At 36.8% G+C, this 22686-nt stretch overlaps 1 long non-coding RNA gene and 1 pseudogene across 1 annotated transcript in view; one reads left to right on the top strand and one right to left on the bottom strand.

Moving 5' to 3' along the window:
- LOC115413889 (SAM and SH3 domain-containing protein 1-like) overlaps positions 1–22686 on the top strand; it is a 171012-nt pseudogene that overhangs the window by 3146 nt on the left and 145180 nt on the right.
- LOC115413396 (uncharacterized) overlaps positions 8014–22686 on the bottom strand; it is a 17659-nt gene continuing 2986 nt past the window's right edge. The window contains exons 2-3 of the long non-coding RNA XR_003934461.1: positions 10759–10770; positions 8014–8173 (exon numbers count right to left, since the gene is read on the bottom strand). This is a non-coding gene — a long non-coding RNA (uncharacterized LOC115413396). The remainder of the gene's footprint in view (positions 8174–10758; positions 10771–22686) is intronic.

The following is a 22686-nucleotide window of genomic DNA, read 5'->3' as shown; positions in this document are numbered from 1 at the left end:
AGGAATTGTAGCTTGACAAAAACGTGCAACATATAGTAGAGTTAAAACTCTGTATCGAACAAATCTTATTTCACTGACAAAATTCTGAGTTGGAGAAACAGGTAGTTAAAATAACAAACGTATCATCAAACCACTTGCTTAACACTGTAAAATGTGTTTGACAGTTTGACTAATTAATAAACAATTCTCATTCCATGTAATTATACCGAAATGGAAGCAGAACTGTGAATATTATTTTATTTATGCAATTGGATCCCCCTAAATCCGTCTAAATGTTACGCACTGGACATTTTAATTGCCAGTTAAATAAAAGTCATATCAAATAATGAATATTTAATTTGAGTTCTCAGCCTTGATCATTTTGAATGCGATTGCATCCTTTCTGACTTCAGCAGAAATTAGGCCAACCATTTTGCCTTATTAAATATGGGACGTTTGATCCTCGTTGAAATTTTTAGGATGTGCAACATGATTTTATTTTAATTTCCAGAGTGAATTTCAGCATCAGCTTGATTTAGGCAATCTCATGAAGAACGACCTGGTCAGGTCAGCCTGGTTGGCTCTGAGAGAGAACAGCACTTTTGTGCAGATTGGACTTTCAGGTTCACTAGACTCCACCAGAGTCCACTAACAGTTACAGAGTGCGGTATGTAGGCCATTACAGCCCCTTTTCACACCAGGAATAGCACACTGCAGCTTCAGGCAAAGTCTGGCTCTATTTTTCTGGTTTTATCTTGTATCAGAAGAGTGTCACTGTTTTACTATATGGTGTACTGCATGTGGTTTTTTGTCATTATATTATATAAATGGTTGTAGTTTTTAAAATTTTTTGCAGTAGGTTTCAATGACCTCACTACAAAGATTGTTTTATCATTGACCTCTTGGATTAAAAAAAAATGGTGTAAATTCAGTAGAATTTCATTGCAGTTGTATGTTTACAACTAGACTGAAAACCTGATCCTCATTGTACTTTATTTTTATAATCGCTAAATTGACTTTAGCTGGTACTTAGTAATTGTTACTTAATTAAATTAATGTCAAATGTTAAATTAATAGGCATTTTACAATATGTAATTTTCAATGTGCAAACAAGCTAAAAACTCCAGAGACAGCAGTAGTTAATTAACTGAATGTGCTGTTTTCTCAACCCTGACGTTGATGCATGGAAGGGCTTCAAACAGTAGCTATGTTGTGGGAAAGGTAACCAGCCGCACTTTACATGTATGTCAGGTGGACACTGCCCAGCGAAAAAACAGTCCCACACACAATATTTCATTCATGTTCTTTAGTTTTGATTACTGGGCACCTTCCAGTGGCCTCATTCATGCCATGCATTGTTTATGCAATGTCATAATAAGTGTCATAACATTTATTATACTGCACCCCCGCCTTCTGGGGCAGGCAGGGGTATAATGATGGCTGTTTAAGAAGGAGGAGGAGAGGCTGCTCACTGCATCACTTAGGGTTAAATTAATTCTTTCAGCTCAAATAGAATAATGAATGTAATAATTATCTAGAGGGAGGATTGGAACTATTTGCTTTGTTAAATCCGAGTAGGTCATTTTGTGGGGCCATGCTGTGTACATATGATAGTAAAATTGATGTTATTGAAAGTACATCACTCTCATCGCAGACAAGTGTCACCACATCTTCACGTCTTGTGTCATCATTCAAGCTGAAAGTCCTCTGCAGTGTCATGCAATTGCAATTTCATGACATTTCAGTGGCAGCAACAATTTCAAGTGGCAGGTTAGAAACACTGCTTGTGTAACAAACAGTGGAATTAATTGAATGTAGATAGGATTTTACAACCGTGCAGTTTATCTTTATTTCTATGTACAGTTAGGAATTTTACTGCACATGTAATGCTTCTCTGTCAGGGTTTGGAAGCACAATCAATTCTCAATGATCAATATGGTCTTACTGAGGATAGTGTATGCAAGAGTGATTCAAACAGCCCTGCAGGGGCTATTAGGGTCTCTGAGAGAGAAAAAGTAACCTGATTCAAGCTTGGTGAGCTGTAATTTACGTAAACGCTGCATTGGGATTCCTATTGAGCTCTAAATGCTTTGTACTTTTCTTCTTTTTTTTTTTTTTTTTTTTTTTTTTTTTTTTTTACAGATATTTTTTTTTATAAAAACAGTTTCAAACTTGAGACCCAACAGATTTGTACATGTCACTTTCTCAACTCTTCTACAGATTCAGTGAATTAAAGACACATCACACAGAATATGTTTACATTAATGTGCTAAAATGGTCTTTACAGTACAGTACGCTATTCCACTTATTTACAGCTGCTAAATGTCATCAAGCATTCTTTTTTACAAAGGGTAAATGCACACTTTAATTTAGGTTAAGCATCTCAGGAAAGGCTAAGGCAGGGATCTCAAACATGCAGCCTGGGGGCCAAAGGTTCCAATCCGGCCCGTGGGATGAATAACAAAGTGCAAAAATTCCAGTCAAGGTTGTTGAACTCATTTAGTTCAGGTTCCACTTACAGACCAATCTGATCTCAAGTAAATAATAACATAATAACCCTACAAAAATAATGACTCCATATTTTCTTCTAGGTTTGATGTAAAAAATGATATTAGATTATGCTATAAATAATGAGAACTTCAAATTTTGTCTTTGTTTCAGTGCAAAAAATAACATTAAATTATGAAAATATTTACAATTTACAAACTATCCTGTAACAATTAAATGTAAATAAGATGAACAATTATCAACAACCTGAAATGTCTAAAAAAATTAAGCACAATTTTAACAATTTTCAGCCTATTACTAAGAGTTTAGTGCCATTGTAGATCCGATCCATAATGCGCATGTAGAAATGGTAAGTTGAGGCATAATATTGTTAAAATTGCACTTATTTTTCTTAAGAAATTTCAGTTTTTTCAGTTTTTCACTTTTTTTTTGTTTGGATAGTTTATAAAAGTAAGTATTTTCATAATTTAATGGGTTTTTTTTACACTAAAACCAAGACAAAAATTTGGAGTTGTTATTATTTATAGGTTATTTTGCTATTATTTTACTGGTCCGGCCCACTTGAGATCAAATTGGGCTAAATGTGTCCCTGAAAGAAATGAGTTTGAGACCCCTGGGCTAAGGTCAGGCATTAATATGTCTTGTATGGTATATCTGTGATCTGGAAATTAAATTATTTTTAACAAGTTGTAGAATGAAGAGGTTCTTATCTATGTGGATACTTGTTTCCACACCCTTAGTCCAGACCTGGATGCAGATCTGTTGGATGTGGCCCCAGACTTAATCAACCACACCCAATGGTTTTACAGAGTTAGAAAGACATCTTTAAAGTCAAGCCTTACATTGCTTTACACACCTTAAAGAATAATATCAGTCTCGTCCTTGCAGTGACATACGCTGCGTATTAATTACCCAGAGTGTGAGAATTGGTATGCACATGTGCATCACGCTTCCACAGAAATAACCGGTTGAAGTTGTAGAGCACCAATATGATCTATGACATGACACAGAAATGGAAAGACCGACGGCACATTCATGCATTATGAGTTGTTGTAGAGACCATGTTTTCCCAACTTTGGCTATTTGAGCTCCCATCTTAAAAAGAATCACTCTTATTACCAGACTGTAACAGCCTAATTTGTCCTTCTAGAGTTTTTCAGTGACCCAAAAATATTTAAGTTGCAATTTATGATTTCACAATTCATGTCATCTTGGTTTTAATAGAGTTCGTGTAGTTTTTCACCATTTTTCAGCTAGTAGTTGGTAATTAGACTATATCACCTGCGCCATTCTCCCTGAACATCAATGTATGTGTAAAATGTATTTATTTCTTAAATTTTTTTAAAGACAATCATTTAAGCTTTTATTTTCTCTGAAATGTCAGCACTTCTACTTGAATACTCTAATATTATCTATTGGTCACCATCAGGGCCAAGTTCTACCAATACCAATAGTTTACAGAATGAAACACTATTCATAAAAAGTTTTTGGTGAATGTAATTTTCTTTGCTAAAGCCTCACCACTTGATTTAGACTTGACTATAAAAATGTCTTGCTAAATATTATGACAGAAAAGGAAATTGTGTAAGTTCATATTCCTGGAAAGTCATGTAAACAAAATGATTTAAAAGCTTGCCCTGCTTGTATCGGATCCTTTTGTCATTTGAAATCAAAACAAGCCAAATTGTTTGTCACAGGCTGACTCGACTGAGAAGGACTCTCTTTATGGCTGTCTTCACAATAAGCTGTGACTCTGCAGAAGGCCTCAATGCAGTGCCTGGCCTGAAAAACATCCTCAAAATGGGGAACAAATCTTGGCTCTCCTTGTGTTACTCTGCCAGACAATCTGAGGATACGCAAAAAGTAGGAGGCCCCCCCCTTTGACATGAAAAAGCCAGTCTGAATAGGACCTGGCAAATACAAGCTCTAAAGCAGCCGACAGCTGCCTCTGCCTTTGTCACTGTAAAATATAGACTGAATAGACCTGTTTTGGTCCAGCAAAGTTGGTTTTAAAATACTGGCCCTGGTTTCACTATGGAAAGGGAAGTGGATGTGTACGGCGGCTCTGTAGTTTAATGTTGATGAGAATATTCTGTAGGCCATTGCTAAGCCTTTATGATCTGCTAGAACACTACCTTCCTGCTTGTGCACAATAATCATCATTCATGATAGCATTGTAAGCAAAGATAAGTGCATAAAACAGTCATTTAGTAGTATTTCAGTATGATCGTCTATTAGAATGTCTATCCATTACCACTATGTTCTTGCTTATTGTGGAGTCGGCAAAGGGAAAGGCCTACTTATAGACTTATTCATGTTGTGTCATTATAGATTAGGTCAGACCACTGGGCCATTACAAGAATATTACTGGATTATGCACTGATGGTGCCGAGCGGGGGGAGAGGACAGTATTGCACAGAGCACTCAAAACGCTTAACATGCCATGAACATGCTTGATGGCTCCAGTCCAGGATGGCGTAATTTCCTCGTCCAGTTTCTTTACTTGTACAGTATTGTCTGTTTCTCTTGTTCGGAAGGCAAAACATGTATGAGAACAGGTCTGTACAAGAACAACTGTCATTGTACCAGCACATATTCAGCCAATTCACATTACATCAATGAGAGAGATCAGAGATGCATATGTCATTCCACAGGGAAAATTGTGTTATGTATAATGTAAAGCTCTGTGTTAAACAGGGCATAATCACTGACCTATATTTTTGAATTTAAGATTACAACTGTCCAGATTCACTAGACTGGAGGTTTGCAGTGGTTGTAGATAGTAGCTTTGCCTGGTCAATTGTGATTTTGAAATGCCCTCTCCCCTTTGTATTCTTTAGGCTGAAATATTCAGAAAGGCATCTGACAGAGTTTTATATCAGTCAAGGAAAAGCTTACTTTGGATTTTAACAAAAGCTTACCCCCAGTAAGTTGAAACGCCCCCCCATAGTCTACAAGTCTTACCTCCTGGTGTTTTCGTCTATTGTTTAACAATGCTAAGTAGGTCTTTGAAAGTTTGCAGTGCTCTCTGAATTTCAATCACCATGTGACAGAGAAGAAACCCTCTTTTGCCTTGTGGTAAACACATGCAAGAGACGATTAGAAGTCCAGTGAGTTTTTGAAGATCTAATACCAGAAACAGAGTAAAGTATTCATAATTATGTTTCCATTCATGTATAATTAATTATAAAAAGAAAATTGTGCATTCATTACATTTTAATGAGCTGTGAGAGTTAACTTATAATGTCTTATAATGACTTGTTTGTATATTATTTGATTCAGATATTGCATATTTTGCCATTGTCCTGCATATGAAACAATAGGTATGTTTTGCTCTCTCCCTGGGGTGTTGAGTTTGTGGTATGGGTTACACTGCCTTAAGAAACATAGTTCCTGTGATCTATGAGATTCTGATATTATGATGGTCTTAATTCTCATTCAGAGATGTTTTCAAAATCGGCATTCTAATGAAATACATGTGACACGGAATGTAAAGGTTTCAAAGGGAAGAAAATAAATGTTTGAGGAAGATTCGTGCGTCTTTCTTCAGTTTCCTGCAAGAATATCAACTTTGAGTTCAACTAAACAGGCCCAGGTTCACACTGAGGAAGTAAATTGAGACTAGGTTTACATTATATTTCAATAAATATACTTTTTTGGACATTTTTTGTTTGGTGGTGTGCCTTGTGATTTTTCTAATGTAAAATAAGTGCTGTGGCTCAAAAGGTTGGAAACACTGGTCTAACTTGGATCTCTTTGAGCCATACTACAGTGACCTTGATCACATTCCATTAGAGGGGTTGAACCGTGCTCTCTGCTTTTCTGGGTTATTTTTACTGTGTGCAAGATGGACCATTATAGAGGGTCTGCAAGTCCACTCAGCCAGTCAAGCAGAGAACTGAGCTCAGAGAACCAAACAGACCCAACTACCGTAATGCACTCATGTCTTGTGTATTAGAGTGAATGAGTTTGCATTTTACATGATTTGAAAAAGTGTGTCATCATACTGTCAATTAATATTATTTTAAAACCCAAGGACTACAGGTATACTGCTCTGAAGTCTAAAACTACATTTTCTTTAAAAACGGTTTTCATTTGTAGAATTGTACAAATGACAGGAATTTTAATGGCAGCAAGGACACCACAATTTTCTGAAGTCATTATGAAATAATGATATTTTTTGTGATACAGTTTTACATTCTATCAGGAATGTAGTTTGTATATTCATATAATATTTCTTTGAGATCAATGACTATGATTATCATTATTAATCTATTTATGTCCATTTCTTTTGGGGCACTTAGTGCAGTTTTTAATACTTGTTACTTTTTAAACTTACTATAATGTAGAGAATTAGCAGCTTTGACTTTTCATTACTAAACTCTCATTCATTCACTTTGAATCCAAGTGAATATTTGAATAAATTCACTCAGTACATTTCTGACATGCAGTATTATTTTTCCCCTCACTATTGGAAACGGGCATGATGTCTTATTGTCTTTCAGCCTCTTTTATTTTTTAAAGATGCATATTTAATAGCAATTAATCATCAAAAATAGTACAAATGATGTGCATAACCCCCAAATTTCTAAATCCACCACTCAAACAACAGTTCAAATGAAAAAACAGTTCAGATGATACTCAGACAATTTACATCTGGATTTATGAACACATTCATAGCTCAACAACCAGCAGGCTATAGAGGTCCCTTTTAAGCATTAGCTTATGTTCTTAGGTGCATGTGTAGACGTCAGGACTACTAGCATACATATCATACATTTTTTCAGCTGATATGTGGGGGACTTATGGTCATTGTTTTGGCAGATGGCCCATGTTTCTGCCTGAACAAGAAAAAGACTTAGGGCCTGATTTATTAACATTGCAAATAACGGGCGCAAATTTGCTTGCTCGTGCTGAAAAATGCATGTGCTATTGATTTGCCCGTCACAGGTGATCAACTAAGATTACCTGCGCAAATGACAACAGGTGCAAAGTCTTGGAGACCGCCCTATTAAAATGAGGATTTTGAGTGTGCTATTGGTTGTCGTCATGGGGACAGAAGGCTGTAAAACTGCTCTGGGATACGCCAGCACTAATGGTAACTGTGACTGGAATGATCCAGACGCAAGGAAATATAATGTTGGAGGAGTTTAGTCATAGAAGGTACTAATGACTCCTCTTGTGACTGGACCCAGTCATTCCCTCGTTCATCTAGAAGTTCAAAAATGGCATTGTGGGTAGGACATACGTCTCCATTATTTTTTCTTCTGTCATTCCATAAATGTTGACGCCAGCAGAATAGATTGGTTCTGTGCATTGCATTTGGTTGGGCCTATGCAGCCTCCTTGCCCACAACAGCTGCAGTAGTTTTGCACAAAGCTGTGCCAGTTCAAACCTGCCTTTAAGACATGATAAATATAGATGTAAAATCAGGCACCACAATCAGCTTCAGGTTTGGTAAATCACATTTCACGCACTAAATAAATATTTCCAGCTACTCCCACATTGCGTTGTCAAGGCAAACACGCTAAATGGGTTGCGCGAGCTGTTTTGCCTATTTGAGAGGCGCAACCCTCCATGCATCCTGTTCGTAGATAAGCTTCAACGTGTTTTTGCGTGCACAGTCAAGATTGCACACGTTTTTACATGCACAAACCTTTAGTATATCACGTTTTTATTGTCCAGTCTGCTGCTGCGAGTAAGATCTGTCTTCGTGCTGCACGGTGCTGCAGAGTGTGACAAACAGCTAGCATCAGAGTAATTAATTTTTAATTCCAGTTTACTCCCTCATACTCAACAGAGATTAGAAGGAAGCACAATACTTCACTTCTTATCCATACTAGTCATCAGCTCCTTAAAATGTCTTTACTTCCAATCAGGCAGAATAAAAGCCATCTGTTTTTTCACCCAGGACAAAAAAAAAAACAGCTTTTAACCTGAAATAAATACGTTTATTACTGATATTGACAATTATGAAAGATGTCTGTCCATGTTGCCCAAGCCTATTCTACAGAATATATGTCTCTCAAATATTTTTATTCATGTAACTGCTAAGTTGGTTCAGCTTCATCAAATCTGTAAAACCTCAGTCGAAAGCTGCTACAGACACGAGGCGGAAACGGCAGGAGCTCCCTTTCCTCTATGCATATTCCTCCAGCCGTTTCCGCGTCGTGTTTGTTTCATCCATATATATCATATGGTTGCGCTGCCGCTGTCAGGCGGCTGCACGAACCTCCCTTTCCCACAATGCACGTCGCAACAAAATTCCGAAGATGCTCGAATGACCTCCCGGCTCTGTTTGTAAACACATGGTTTGTTTATGGTGGATGGCACTTCGAAATTGTTCAGTATAATGCGTGAGATTCAGGTGAGTAATCACAGAAAGACTTACGGATTCGTGATACTGAGGATATGACTGGGGTTTTACAGATTTGATGAAAATTGGTCACGTAAGTCTCCCGCACCTTTAAGAAGTGAGTGAAAATAAAAAGAATTTGACCAAACCTTTGTAACAATGATGTGCTCTTATTGACAACTTTCATGTCGATGTGGTTGACTCCTAAACTGTGACAACAAGCTAAAGAGGTTAGACTGAAAACAAGCTAATAATGCTGCAGTTTATAGGGAGGAGCTGAAAATAAACTAAAAACTCCACAAAGAAGATGAGTTTGGTGGACTGTCACTGCAGGCTGAAAATAAACCCTACACTTTAAATTGTGAACTAGTATAGAAATGTGACATCCTGTTCAATTTGTTTTTGTAGAACTACATGACAGAAGGGAGTTCTGTCAGCCAACAAGCAACATTTTGTGATTCCTCTGTGATCGATTGTCAGTACAAAACCTATTTTCATATGCATTCAGCACCTGTGTGTTTTGTTATGGTTCTTTATAACCCACACTGATAAAAGCATAAGCTGTGTGTTGACTTTTCTGTCAGACACACATTTTCCTGTTCAGTAATAGGCACTGAGCTTCTGTCATTGAACATTAGCAATATTATAAATTGTGCATCCTGTAGATATAGGTCATGTATGAATTGCAGATTATAGTTTGTTGACATGCTCAGTTACCCTTAGTATATACATTAATGGTGATTTCACATGGCACATATGGATTATCTAACTCAGTATGGTTGAATGCATTAAAGGGAATGCCTTACAAGAAGGATTGGTCTATTCTGAATATTTGTTACTGTCTTTTTTATATTTTAATTGATTAACATTGTTTGAGAAATATGCTTTGTATTAATCAACATCAGCTGAAATGTGTAATTTATGTGTGGATAAATTAATCCATTGACCTGTATATTGGTAAGTGTATTATTCAGTACAGCTTTCTTGCATCTTTATTACCTCCGCCAAGGAGGTTATGTTTTTGCCAGGGTTTGTTTGTTTGTTTGTTTGTTTGTTTGTTTGTTTGTTTGTTTGTCTGTTTGTCTGTCCGTTAGTGTGCAACATAACTCAAAAGTTATGGACAGATTTTGATGAAATTTTCAGGGTTTGTTGGAAATGGGATAAGGAAGAAATGATTAAATTTTGGTGGTGATCGGGGATGGGGGGGCCCATTTCCAACAAACCCTGAAAATTTCATCAAAATCTGTCCATAACTTTTTGAGTTATGTTGCACACTAACGGACAGACAAACAGACAGACAGACAAACAAACAAACAAACCCTGGCAAAAACATAACCTCCTTGGTGTGGGGGGGCCCATGGGGGGGCCACTGATCAGCCTTGGCGGAGGTCTGCGCTCTCCGAGTGCTTTTCTAGTTTATTATTATTATTGTTATTTTATGCTGAGCACTACTTTGAATGGTAAATCCCATATAAAAAAATAAAAGAAACTAAATAGGTCTGTGGTATGGTATGTTATGGTATGTTATGATATGGTATGATATGATATGATATGATATGATATGATATGATATGATATGGCACGGCAATGTTGTGAAACAGATTTCACTGGAAAAAGTGTATAGTTGAAATTAACAATAAACATTTGTAATGTAATTTTTTTGTTAATTGGGAAATACATGTTAAAAAACTATTGAATTTGTGTTGAAGTCAAGGTGCCTGTTTTGGTGCTAGTAACAACATTTTTTTAAAGGTCCCCAGCACACTATTTGTGACAAAATGAAATATGTGATTGGAAGGCAATGTGAAATCACATTTACCTTTTAGTGCTATGCACATGGCCAAAAATGATTTTTTTTTGCCTTTGGGTTATTTTCAAAAGACATATTAAGATGAAAATGAGATATAAGACACAACGGAATGAAAACACTGCAAAAAAAAAAAAAAAAAAAAAATCAAAAGATGTATGTATTCTACAGATAACATTGCAGAAGGTGAAACACAATGAAATTAATGTAGAATGAACAACAAAGTGACAACAATGTAAAAAACCCAAAAAGATGAAACAAGATGTAATGATTCAACAGGACAAAATTAGTGTGAAAGACCATTACTCGTGGTTTTATGCTCTTCCTTAGTGTCAGAACACATTAAAAACCATATCAAAACAATTCTCATGATATCAATAATATCAAGATCAGCAAATATTGACAGTATAACCCCCCCATGTACAGTGTATGATGACAAAAAAATATTGTTTATCATTTATTTTTATGTACAACTCTTTTTATGTATTTGTTGTAGATCTGCATTCATTTGAGCAGTATTGTACATGGATTTGTACGAGTGGGTGAGTCTACCTTTCCTGGCTGAGAAGTGGCATTTCAGCAAATCTTGCTGACAGCTGTATTTTGACCTTTGTAGTGTTAATCTTCCTGTGCAAATGACAGTGGTATCCTCATACGCTTTTCAAGGAGCAGTTACCAGCAGTGACTGTGAGTGTGCCTTTGTGTTGAGCTTCCAGCAGTTATCTGCAGCAGCTTCCCTACAGAGGCTGCTGCTGTGTCTATCTACTGCTAAGACTCCATAGAGGACCAAGTAAGCTTTAATATTATAAAGATAGTATTGTAGCTGACCTTTTCGGAAGGCCATAGGTGTAGATATAGGACAAAGCCTATGGTTGCACTCCTGTGGTGCAGTGACTCCTGTAACTTTAGATTATGACCCACTTTCCAGTCCTCTTCTTTTCCACATTTGCTAAGACCACCCACCCTTATGAATTTCATATGACAAGCCAACTGACACTATTGCATAGAGCTGCTTCCCTGTGATCTATTTGCATAGCATATGATATTTCTTGTATTCACTGCCATGTGAAATTAGGTGGATACAATTTTAAATTCATCCCTCATTATCCCTGCATTTGATTTCCTGAGAATACTTAATGTGTGTAATGTCACCCTGTCACCATACATAATGTATCCACTCCAAGATATGAATGTGAAATGGAAGCAGCTCTAGTGTTAGCATGGCTTTTTCCTCAGGTTTGCCATTAGCCTACTTTTTTTTTTTTTATCTTCACTGGGTTATTGTAATCTTAGTGGTTTATATGAACTGTTAAGTGTTTTTCATTACTTTTGCAAATTATATAAAGGAAATTATGGAGCAAAGAATGACAACAAGACAGTCAGAAATGGAAGATCATCACCTCATCGATAAGTTGCACAATGCTGAATAACTACATTATGATGAGAATACACTCATAATATACAAATATATGTACATATATGTAAACATGTCATAATGGTCAAGAAATATGGAACTTTTTGAGATTAAAATATGCTTGTAGTTTTGGATTGTCTTGCCAATCAACACAAAATTGTTCCCATTAGTAGGTAATATAAAGTAGCATATGTACTGTATATGAATAATTTTTTTAGTGCAAGAGCATTTTCATTTCTGAAAAAAATTAAAAAAGATATTACAACATAATTATTACAACATAATAAAAACAATTCTAGATTGAGTTCACTCATCAGCTCAGCTCTACTCTTTTCTTTACATCATTAACCTGTTTCCACCTTCGACAGGTATTTCTCCATATTGTGTTCCGGGTCTCTTTGTAGACTAGCACAAAGTAATGAAGCTGTGATCTGTTGTAATATAGAAATGTACATACATATATATATATATATATATATATATATATATATATATATATATATATATATATATATATATAATATATATGTGTGTGTGTGTGTATGTATGTATGTATGTATATATATGTATGTATGTATATGTATGTATGTATGTATGTATGTATGTATGTACAGGGTGTCCCAAAAACATATACACATTTTAAATAATTGTAAAGTAGGTGTTTATTAAAATGTATTTAATTTTCAAAATTTATTGTTTTGTCACCACCCGTTCTCAAACTGACATCCGTTCTGGTCCAGACACTGCTGACAACACCAAGCAATGCAACAGCTCTTGCAGTATGCCAAGTAATGACGAGCAGCTGCTATGCTGCAATTACATTTGTTTTTGTTTGTCATGAGACAGCGCAACCAGCAGTTTCAATGCATCAAGTAGCAGTGTATTTTACTTAGTTTTATTGTTAGTGTTAATGTTGCTAGGCTATGCTGAGTTGTTCAAGTCATTTTATAATGATTCTTTAGTGTCCATTTGTACTAAAATGTTTGGTTAGTCCACATAAAACCTTTATGTAAAGTGTTGTTTTGCTATTGCTAAAGAATTACACACAAAATGACTACCTCAGACTGCATTACCATAAGACATGAGCTACTGCTCTAGTATGTGAACTCTGGAACATTCAGTAGGTCTATTGCCCTTTTGGTTTGACCCTGTCAGTACTAAAAATTGTCCCTGAGGAAATAAAGCCAGTTTAGATGACCTTTTCACATGCAGATATTTGACTGTGCTAAAAGTTAGACTTCTCACAGGTGCTTTGTTGAAGAAGTGACTTAAAACACAATGTTAGAGATCTGTAGTGACACTGTGGGAAGTCTAGAAATATTTTCTGTTTTGAAACTATGGTGGACAAGTAGACTGTGCGAACTGTTACAGTATATTGCACTATTGAGCACTCTGACATCACCAGCAGGGGAAATTTCTTCTGTGACAACCCTGTATGTGCATCACTGAACATGAAAAGTTAAGAACGTCCTCCCATTTGTACTCTGATAAAAGAGCAGTGCTTCTAAGCTGCATCTCTTTTACATCTTATCTGAATACAATGTGGTAAATGAATAATAGATAACAATGTTTTTCCTTCCTCGGTGACAGGGAAGAAGACAGTTGCTCTAAAGCAACTTCAGAGGAGCAGGACATGCCTCCTGGGAAAGTAGATGGCAGTGAGCAGAAATCTTGGGTGTAATAGTTCATGTGTACTGTACGGACTATGACGTGTCCCTAAGGTGCACACTGGGAAGCAGAGAGGAAATGATAGTGCTGTTAGAGTATGTTTCTGAAACCATTAGGATGGGTGTTGTGTTATCAACTGAAAGAATCAGGCCAGACCAAAATTGCTGGATTCCGTTCAGCTACTAAAATCTGCAATTTAAAGTAATGCATGTGGTGAAATATTGATTGTTATTTTTTCAAATTTGTGCAGGACGTTGGACCAAGACACTACTGTAGTTTGGGTCTGGAGCTATTTGGCTCGAGGGGTTTTGGCACAGAAAGCAAGAACATTTGTGAAGGCTGCTCTTTTTTCTCTATGGTGCCTGTTTAGTTTTAGAGTCACAGCAGAGTGTGTGGTTTTTGTCTGCTTACATTCTTATGTCTCAGTATTTACTGTAGAGTTTTTGTTGAGAGGGCTTATAGGTAGGCTTTCTGCTGCCGGTATGTTCAGTCTTTAATTGTACTGTAACAACTGGACTCCGTCTGTGTGCTGTTTTGAATGTGTCTGTGTGTCTCTGCATGCTTGCGTGTTTGTGTGTAATGGGGGGGTTGCCAGCTGTTGGTGCTATGTAAAAGATTAAAATATTGATTGGTGAAAAGGTCAGTTCAACATATTGTTCATGATACAAAGCAAAACACAGGCTTGATTTACTAGAAGTGTCTATACTACGGCGTTTCCGCTGGTAAGGTTTTGCTGTGGTACATCGCCACTAGGGGTGTGTATTGGCAAGAATCTGGCAATACGATACAAATCACAATACAAGGATCATGATACGATATATCACAATATATCATGATACTGTTACAAAGGCAATTTTTTTTTTTAAGATATTTCCTGGAAGGATTGAATTACACCAGAAATGTGTACAAATACTTAACCATTTTTATTGTATCAGAACAGGATCTAATGCTCTATCACAACATTTTTCTAGTTCTCCTAGTTTCCAAAGGAAACTAACATCTGCCTCTCTCAGACAGTAAAGAGTGCTTTTAGAATGCTTCAAATAACCATTATTTAATAAAACAATGTTCAATAATAATAAGTAAGATAGAAAAAAAAGAGAAAAACAAAAACAAAAATGAATCTCCACCATATCTGCATTTAAATAAATACCTAAAAATATCAATGCAGTACTTTTTAATATCGATGCAATATTTTAAAATGAAATATTGTGATATATTGCATAGCTGATATTTTCTAACACCCTAATCGCCACGGCAAAATGGTTGCCACCATACCATACATTTTGATACAAAAAAATAATCACCATTGCATTAGACTTACATATATATCTATAATAGAGATGCAACGGTGCTTGGGAAAACCATGTACCGTTTGGTCCGACAATCCATCCTTATGGACTGCGGGATTTCGGTTTGATTAATTTCTCTCTCTCTCTCTCTCTCTCTCTCTCTTGCTCGCTTGACATGCATGTGAGCCCTAGGGATGTAACGATTAGAGAATTTGGTGCCATGATTATCCTCAGGGAAATAATAGTAGTTTCACAATTTCTACAATTATTTTGCGGGGGTTTATACATGGGGGTGTGGTCTGTGCTACACCATGTGATGAAAGTGAAACTTTGTAACAGTTCACTTATTTTTTCCAAGTGACCCACTACAACGCACTTTAGGGTCATGGGCGGATTAACCATCAGCAGGAGAAATAAGCAAAATACAAAAAAAAGTCTGCGTTTGGCTCTATATCAGCCTTTTCATCTCCACAGGTGAAGCCAGCATGCATCCCCAACAAAACAACCCCCAAAATAACACAAACCATGAAGCAACCACATAGCAAAGCAAACAAAACACAAGAACTCATTTAACACAAATCATTAAACATAAAGCAGCTCAAACCCCCAAATACCTTTCCCCTTTTTAGTCCCCAAAGTTTTTATGCACACAAATAGTCCATGCCACCTGCCATATAGCTGCCAGCTTTACTCACAGCACCATGCAAACACCACCAGAGGATCGGCCCGCGTTGGCCCCAGTAGATCCACAGAGGACAATAATCCACTTGACAATGGGAGAAGTTTAATCCAGAAAGGTATTAAATCCACAAAGTTAGCTCCACAGCGTCTCAAACTCTGGCAGGCTTCCAACTTGGCGTATGATGTCCCCCTCCTCCGTGCATCCGTGCACACACATCATATTCTCCAGCACACATACATTTTATAAATTCTTTTTAAAGAATATAACAAACAATAAATCAACACTGTGACCAAGTTTTACAAAAGGATTGGAAAATAAGTTATTTAAGCTTTGCTGGAGGTCTTAAAATGATGCATATTCAAAAGACATCATTAATACAAGTAATGACTTATGGGGTCTTTACAACTTAACACACATTACTAATTCATTTTGCAAATATTCACTCGTTTTGGATTTAATGCCTACAACACATTCCAAAAGAACTGGCCCATTTGCAGCAAAAGACTTGGAAAGTTGAGGAATTCTCAAAAAACACCTCTTTGGAACATTCCACAGAAGAACTAGTTAATTGGGAGTAGGTGAGCATTGTGTTGGGTATAAATGGAGCATCCCTGAAAGGCTCAGTCATTCACAAGCAGGGATGGGACACGGTTCACCACTTTGTGAACAACTACATGAGCAAATGGTCCAACAGTTTAAGAACAATGTTTGTCAATGTACAGTTGCAAGGAATTTGAGGGTTTCATCATCTACTGTCCATGATGTCATCAAAAGATTCAGAGAAATCTCTACGTGTAAGTAGCAACACTGAAAACTAACACCGAAGGCCCATGACCTTCAATCCCTCTCATCCCACTGCATTAAAAACAGACATCGTTCTGTTTAGGATATTACGTCATGGGCTCAGGAACACCTCAGAAAGTCATTGTCAGTTAACACAGTTCGTTAATACATCTACCAGTGCAATTTAAATCTCAACAATACCTGGAAATGCTGCCAGCTTCTCTGGGCCCAAGCTCATCTGAGATGGACTGATGCAAAGTGGAAAAGTGTGCTGTGGTCTGATGAGTCCACATGTCATATTATTTTTGGAAATCATCGGTGTCCTCTGGGCTGAAGAGGAAAAGGAACATCCACATTGTTATCAGCACTAAGTTCAAAAGCTCGCATCCATGATGGTATGGGGGTGTTTTAGTGCCCATGGCATGGGGAGCTTCTACTTGTATGAAGGCACCTATAATACTGAAAGGTACAAACAGGTTTTGGGACAAAATATCCTGCCATCTAAGCAGTGTCTTTTTCAGGGACATCCCTGCTTATTTCAGAAAGACAATGCCAAGCCACATTCTGCAAGTGTTACTAGTAAACACCTGCAGAGTAACAGAGTGCAGGTACAAGGCTGGCCTGCCTGCAGTCCAGATCTAACCCCTGAAAATGTGTGGCACATTATGAAATACAAAATATGACAATGCAGACATCAGACTGTTGATCAACTGAAGTCTTGCATCAAGCAAGAATGGGAAAGAATTCCAGGTACAAAGGTACAGCAATTAGTGGCCTCAGTTCCCAAAGGCTTTTGGGTCTTCTTAAAAGGAAAGGTGATGTACCATAGTGGTAAACATAACCTTGTTCCAGTTCTTTTTGAATGTAGTAGTTGTAGGCATGAAATAAAAAACAACTGAATATTTTCAAAAAGCAATTAAGTTTATCAGTTTGAACATTAAATATCTTGTAATTGTCGTGTTTTCAGTTGAACATAGGTCAAAGGTGATTTGAAAATCATTGTATTCTGTTGTTATTTACATTTTAAACAACATCCCAATTTCACTGGAATTGGAGTTGTTGTCTTTCTGTGTGGAGTTTGCATGTTCTCCCCGTGTCTGCATGGGTTCTCTCCGGGTACTCCGGCTTCCTCCCACCATCCAAAGACATGCACTAATAGGTTAATCGGTTAATCTAAATTGCCCATAGGTGTGAATGTGAGAGTGATTGTTTGTTTCCATATGTCAGCCCTGCGATGAACTGGCGACTTGTCCAGGGTGTACCCCGCCTTCGCCTCTATGTAGCTGGAATAGGCTCCAAGCGACCCCCGTGACCCTAATGAGGATAAAGCAGGTTCAGAAAATGAATGAATGAATGGAATGAATGGAGTTGTAGTAGGGATTATATCCATCCATCCATCCATCCATCCACTACCGCTTATCCGGGGCCGGGTCGCGGGGACAGCAGTCTAAGCAGGGATGTTCAGACTTCCCTCTCCCCAGACACCTCCTCCAGCTCTTTCGGGGGGACCCCGAGGTGTTCCCAGGCCAGCCGAGACACATAGTCTCTCCAGCGTGTCCTAGGTCTTCCTTGAGGTCTCCTCCTCGTCCATAATAAGGATAGGAGTCAAGTACTGGTTCTATTTGAGAACTAGCTCATCTAATCCATGAGAATTGTCTGTCTCTGCACTTATCAGTTCCCATTATTCTTGCCAGTTCCTTTGACTGCTGCACAGTGTAAAAGAATCAAGTATCTATGTGGCTTGACCAAAGGGAACCACAAGCCAAGACCATAGCAGTCAATGAAATAACACACTTGTACTGTAGACAGTACAGGTTTTAGGTCTTTGTGATCTTTATACAGGAGATACACACTACCATTTCAATAAATAGGACTAAATCTGAGCAGTCTGGCCTAAAGATCAACGTAGAGTCATCTGAATCACAATTTTCTCACCTCTTATGAAATGAAGGCATTTTAGAACTAAACTGTAACAAGTCTTATTCTACTTCTATCTGGTTTCAGGAGGACTTAAACTATGTGTGATAGATTTCTGATGGAAAAACACAATATGAATTGTTTTGTTACCAATTGTTTTGTTACCACCATCGTTACCATTGAGTAGATGCTCTGCGTTTTGGCATTATTTTGGACCTGCATTAGTGCAGCATTTTGGCAACATTTAGGTGAAGTTAATACTTGCTCATGTTCTCCTAAATATACATAGAATTTATTACCGAGACCAGTGGTCCTCAAACTTCTTACAGTTTTTACTGCACCAAGGGTGTCTGTTTGTATTCTCAAAACTTTGTAAACAAACAACATGTATTTAACTGTAATATGTACTGTATGTTAAAGTAAATTTTGTGCAAAATATAAAGTGAAAAGTGGCCTCTTTCATTGATAAGAAAAGTTAATAAATTGGTAATTAATTAATAAATTAACCTTTCATCAATAAAAAATAATTACTTAGTAACTCTAATAAACTCATTTTCAATAATATAAAATAGAAATGTTCTTAAAATGTTACCAAAGCTTAAATAAGATGATTGACAAAAAAAAAACTATTATATGAATGTTATTGTGTTTTATATTTCAGCATTAATTCTCATTATTTGTTTTGTATTTGGTACATACATGACTTATTTAATGTATTTTTCCAAAAAAATTTCAAGTACAAGTAGAGTACAAGTAGCAAATTAGGCTACTGGTATTATTAAATATTTTTGTATTATTACAACAATTATTATTTTCCCCCTCACTCCCCCCTCTCTCTTTCTCACTTTCATTTACACCCCCCTCTTCCTCTTTTCCCTATCACCCCTAACCAACTATATGGTTTAGTTGCTATTTACATTTATGATCTTTTCTTTGTAATATGACGTTGTTGTTGTTGTTTGTCAATACTCTGTTGTTGTTATTTTTGGTTTGTTTGTTTATTTGTTTGAGTTTCCCTTTGTTTATGTGTTGTTGTTGTTTTTCTGTCCACATTGTCTAGTTAACTATCACTAATAAAAAATAAAAAAAAAAAGTCTTTTTTCTTTAAAATTCCCTTTTTTAAAGTCAGGAGGGACTGATTTAATTCACATTGTGTCACGTCTCTGGTAATGCATTTTGGGCAGTTTGTCCAAGTAGAGTATGCGCAAATGGGCAGTTGATCCAGTAGTGACAGGCAGCAGAACCAACTGATAAAGATGGAAGACACTACACAGCACATTGGCCCTCTCAATGGGAAATTTGAGTACAACCCTTCCCCCGATGGAACAGTCGACTGACATAAAGTATTATGCACACTTCTTTTCACCAAAGCACGTCCAGTTTAAAATAAATACCACATTACCGCGAAGCATAGGTTAGTCGGGGATTCTGCTTACCATAATACTGAAAGGTCTCAGAGCATCTGTCTTTCTGTGTGTGTCTGTGTGTATCTGCGAGGTTCTGAGAAATTGAGAAGCTTACGAATAGTCCCATTTTGACATTAAATATCTGTGTTCTTTAAAATTCCCTTTTTTAAAGTCAAGAGGGACTGATTTAATTCACGTTGCTAGCAGTTGCCAAGGGCAGGGACAGGAAGCACCTTTGCATGTCAGGAGACAATGGGCGTGATCACTGTTGTTTCGTATGGTGTTTGGCAACTTTTAATAAAACAATGATGTAGTCGCCGAGAGGCTAAGCAAGGGAAAAAGATTCTTTACCTGCCGGACGCATGGCTAAACAATGAAAACTGAGCTCCAGAGGAATGTCGTTCCCCACATTTATTAAGGCTAAAAAAAGAAGCAGTGAAATAATCCAACAATATCTGAAAACATCTAAGACAGTATACTTTTTTGGCGGTGTTCATCAAAGTAGGACCTTCCCCCCTCACCCTCTCAGTTCATTCATTCAACAGGTGAAAACAGCTGATTTTACTACTTCGGTGATGTAGGTACCACTCTCACATGACTCCTCCCTGGATGTGACTAAAGGGATACTACCTGGCACTTACACATGGTATAGAGACGATCTATAAAATATAATACATATACTGTAACTACAACTGTTAAAATTACATATGAAAAATAATTTATTGGGTAAAATATCAAAATCTACTGCATTTTGAGTGGATTTATCCACAGGGATTTAAGCTAGTTGTTACTGTAATTGGGATATTTCCAACTCTTCTATTAGTGTGACACTGTGTGCAAATCCACAGCCGTTGTATTTCTGTTCTTATGTTTAAATTAAGAGGTACATGCACAGTAGCCAACCCAAATACAACACTAGTTTCACATGTTGTAAACATCCTATTGCATTTGTGTGAAGTGGCTTAGTGAAATATTAAATGAGATATATTATGACAGAATTGACCCATACTGCTGTGCAGTCAAGTGTGCCAAACATGATAGCTTGTGTAAATCCCTGTTCCCCAACTGTCAACACAATGATATTAAAGAGCTCATGTCATTACCACCTGTTCACCAGAGTTACTGTATGAAACTCCTGCAGATGACCTGTTTGTCACTATTTGGTGAAGGTTGCAAAGTCCTGGTAAATATTGAAAATGATTTAGATTTTGTGTGTTGACTGTTACTTTATTCATTGTAGGGTTTGTCACCATGGAGAGATTTGTCTGATATGTTATTAATATATTGCATAGATTAACAGTATTTACTAACATGATTAAATAACCATGTATATTATTATCTACACCTACAACATATCTGTCTTCCTTACTTCTTAATGCAGTATAGAAGGTGCATCTTGGCATTTCATAATCACGGTAATACCTGTTGAAATTATTTGAGTTATTTTGTGGATTGGGACTCAAACATTTTCATATGTATATTTATTAAATGTCATATTTTCTTGACTATTTCCACACCATTTTCAGTTTCAGTCATGTCTTTGAAAATGTCATCAGTAGACTTTGAGCATTAAAGTGATGCCAAATCTGTCTTGTGCCTGAAAAGAGACCAAAAATGCAATTTTTACCTATGAATTTTGGTGTTCAATGCTAATAAATATCTCTTTTATATAAGGTGTTACATATCCTCCTGAAACCCAGGAAAGGAAAAGTTTTGTCTTTTTTTTTTTTTTTTTTACATTGAATAATTGTCTTGATTGGAAACAACATGATGCAACAGTTTTTTCAGATAGATTTTTTATCTTTTATGGAATGTCCTTTGCAGTGGACAGCATTTTTTTAAATAAATAAAGCTGTAAAACTCTTGTCCCCTACAGAGGACAAAAATGCATCACTGGGTCTCAGGAGGTTAGGTGTGTCATCAACAGCCATAAGTTCAGTCAGATGCTTGCACTCCTCTTGAATCATAAACTGTCCATTAAATTTCTCAGTAACAGTTATGGATAAAAATGGTTTATGAAATCACAACCATAACACTTGACTTTTTGCCACAATATACTAGTTTAGAGGCAAAAAACTGTTAATTAAAATTATTTCTTTGATAATGGTAAAGCAAAATGTATCTATGGAGCATATACATTATAGTGCATCGTCACGAAACAGTGAAGATAAAACATTTGTGCAAAAATCATCCTCACCCAAATCACAAAATGTCATACTGTTCACTGTGGGTGGTATTTAAAGCTTTGTGAAAATGTTTGCGGAGAGGAAAAGCAATTAATTTCAAACAGCAGTGACCTGGTTAGACAGGATAATCCATGGACCACGGTGTGAACAGTATTAATTGTACAAACACTCTCGCCTGCGATTAGAAAAAAGGAAAATCATTCAGATATGATACGAACCCAGAGTACCATCTGTGACCTTTAAACCCATTCTGACCTCTACTTCACCTTTTATTCAAGCAAAGGTACAGGGGGATTTGAATGAGCTCTGTAACAGTTGATCTGAAGTTAGAGCTATTTGGGTCACAACACATTTGAAAACACCATTAACAAAACACCTCTTTTGTTTGAAATTCAGAAAATCTTTTGCCTATTGTATTTTCAGGTTAGAGGTCACAAATTATTGGATTCTACTACAAAGGATCATCATATGAGGTTTTCGCCACTTTGCCCAGCCCTCTGTCAACTTAAATTTCAGTGCCCTACATGTATCAGTATAGTTCCCATCCCTGTAGTGTTTGGACAGTGAGTGTTGAGGAGTCATTGGCTCAGTGACACCTTGAAGCTGGACTTGGTGAGTGTTTGTTATTTGCCTCATGGACCCTGATGTGGCACACTGACAGGAAGCCCATCAGCTATTGCAGTCCAGTT

This window comes from Sphaeramia orbicularis, chromosome 22, assembly GCF_902148855.1.
Source record: "Sphaeramia orbicularis chromosome 22, fSphaOr1.1, whole genome shotgun sequence".
Classification (NCBI taxonomy): Eukaryota; Metazoa; Chordata; class Actinopteri; order Kurtiformes; family Apogonidae; genus Sphaeramia; species Sphaeramia orbicularis.
This window is presented reverse-complemented; position numbering and strand designations above follow the sequence as displayed.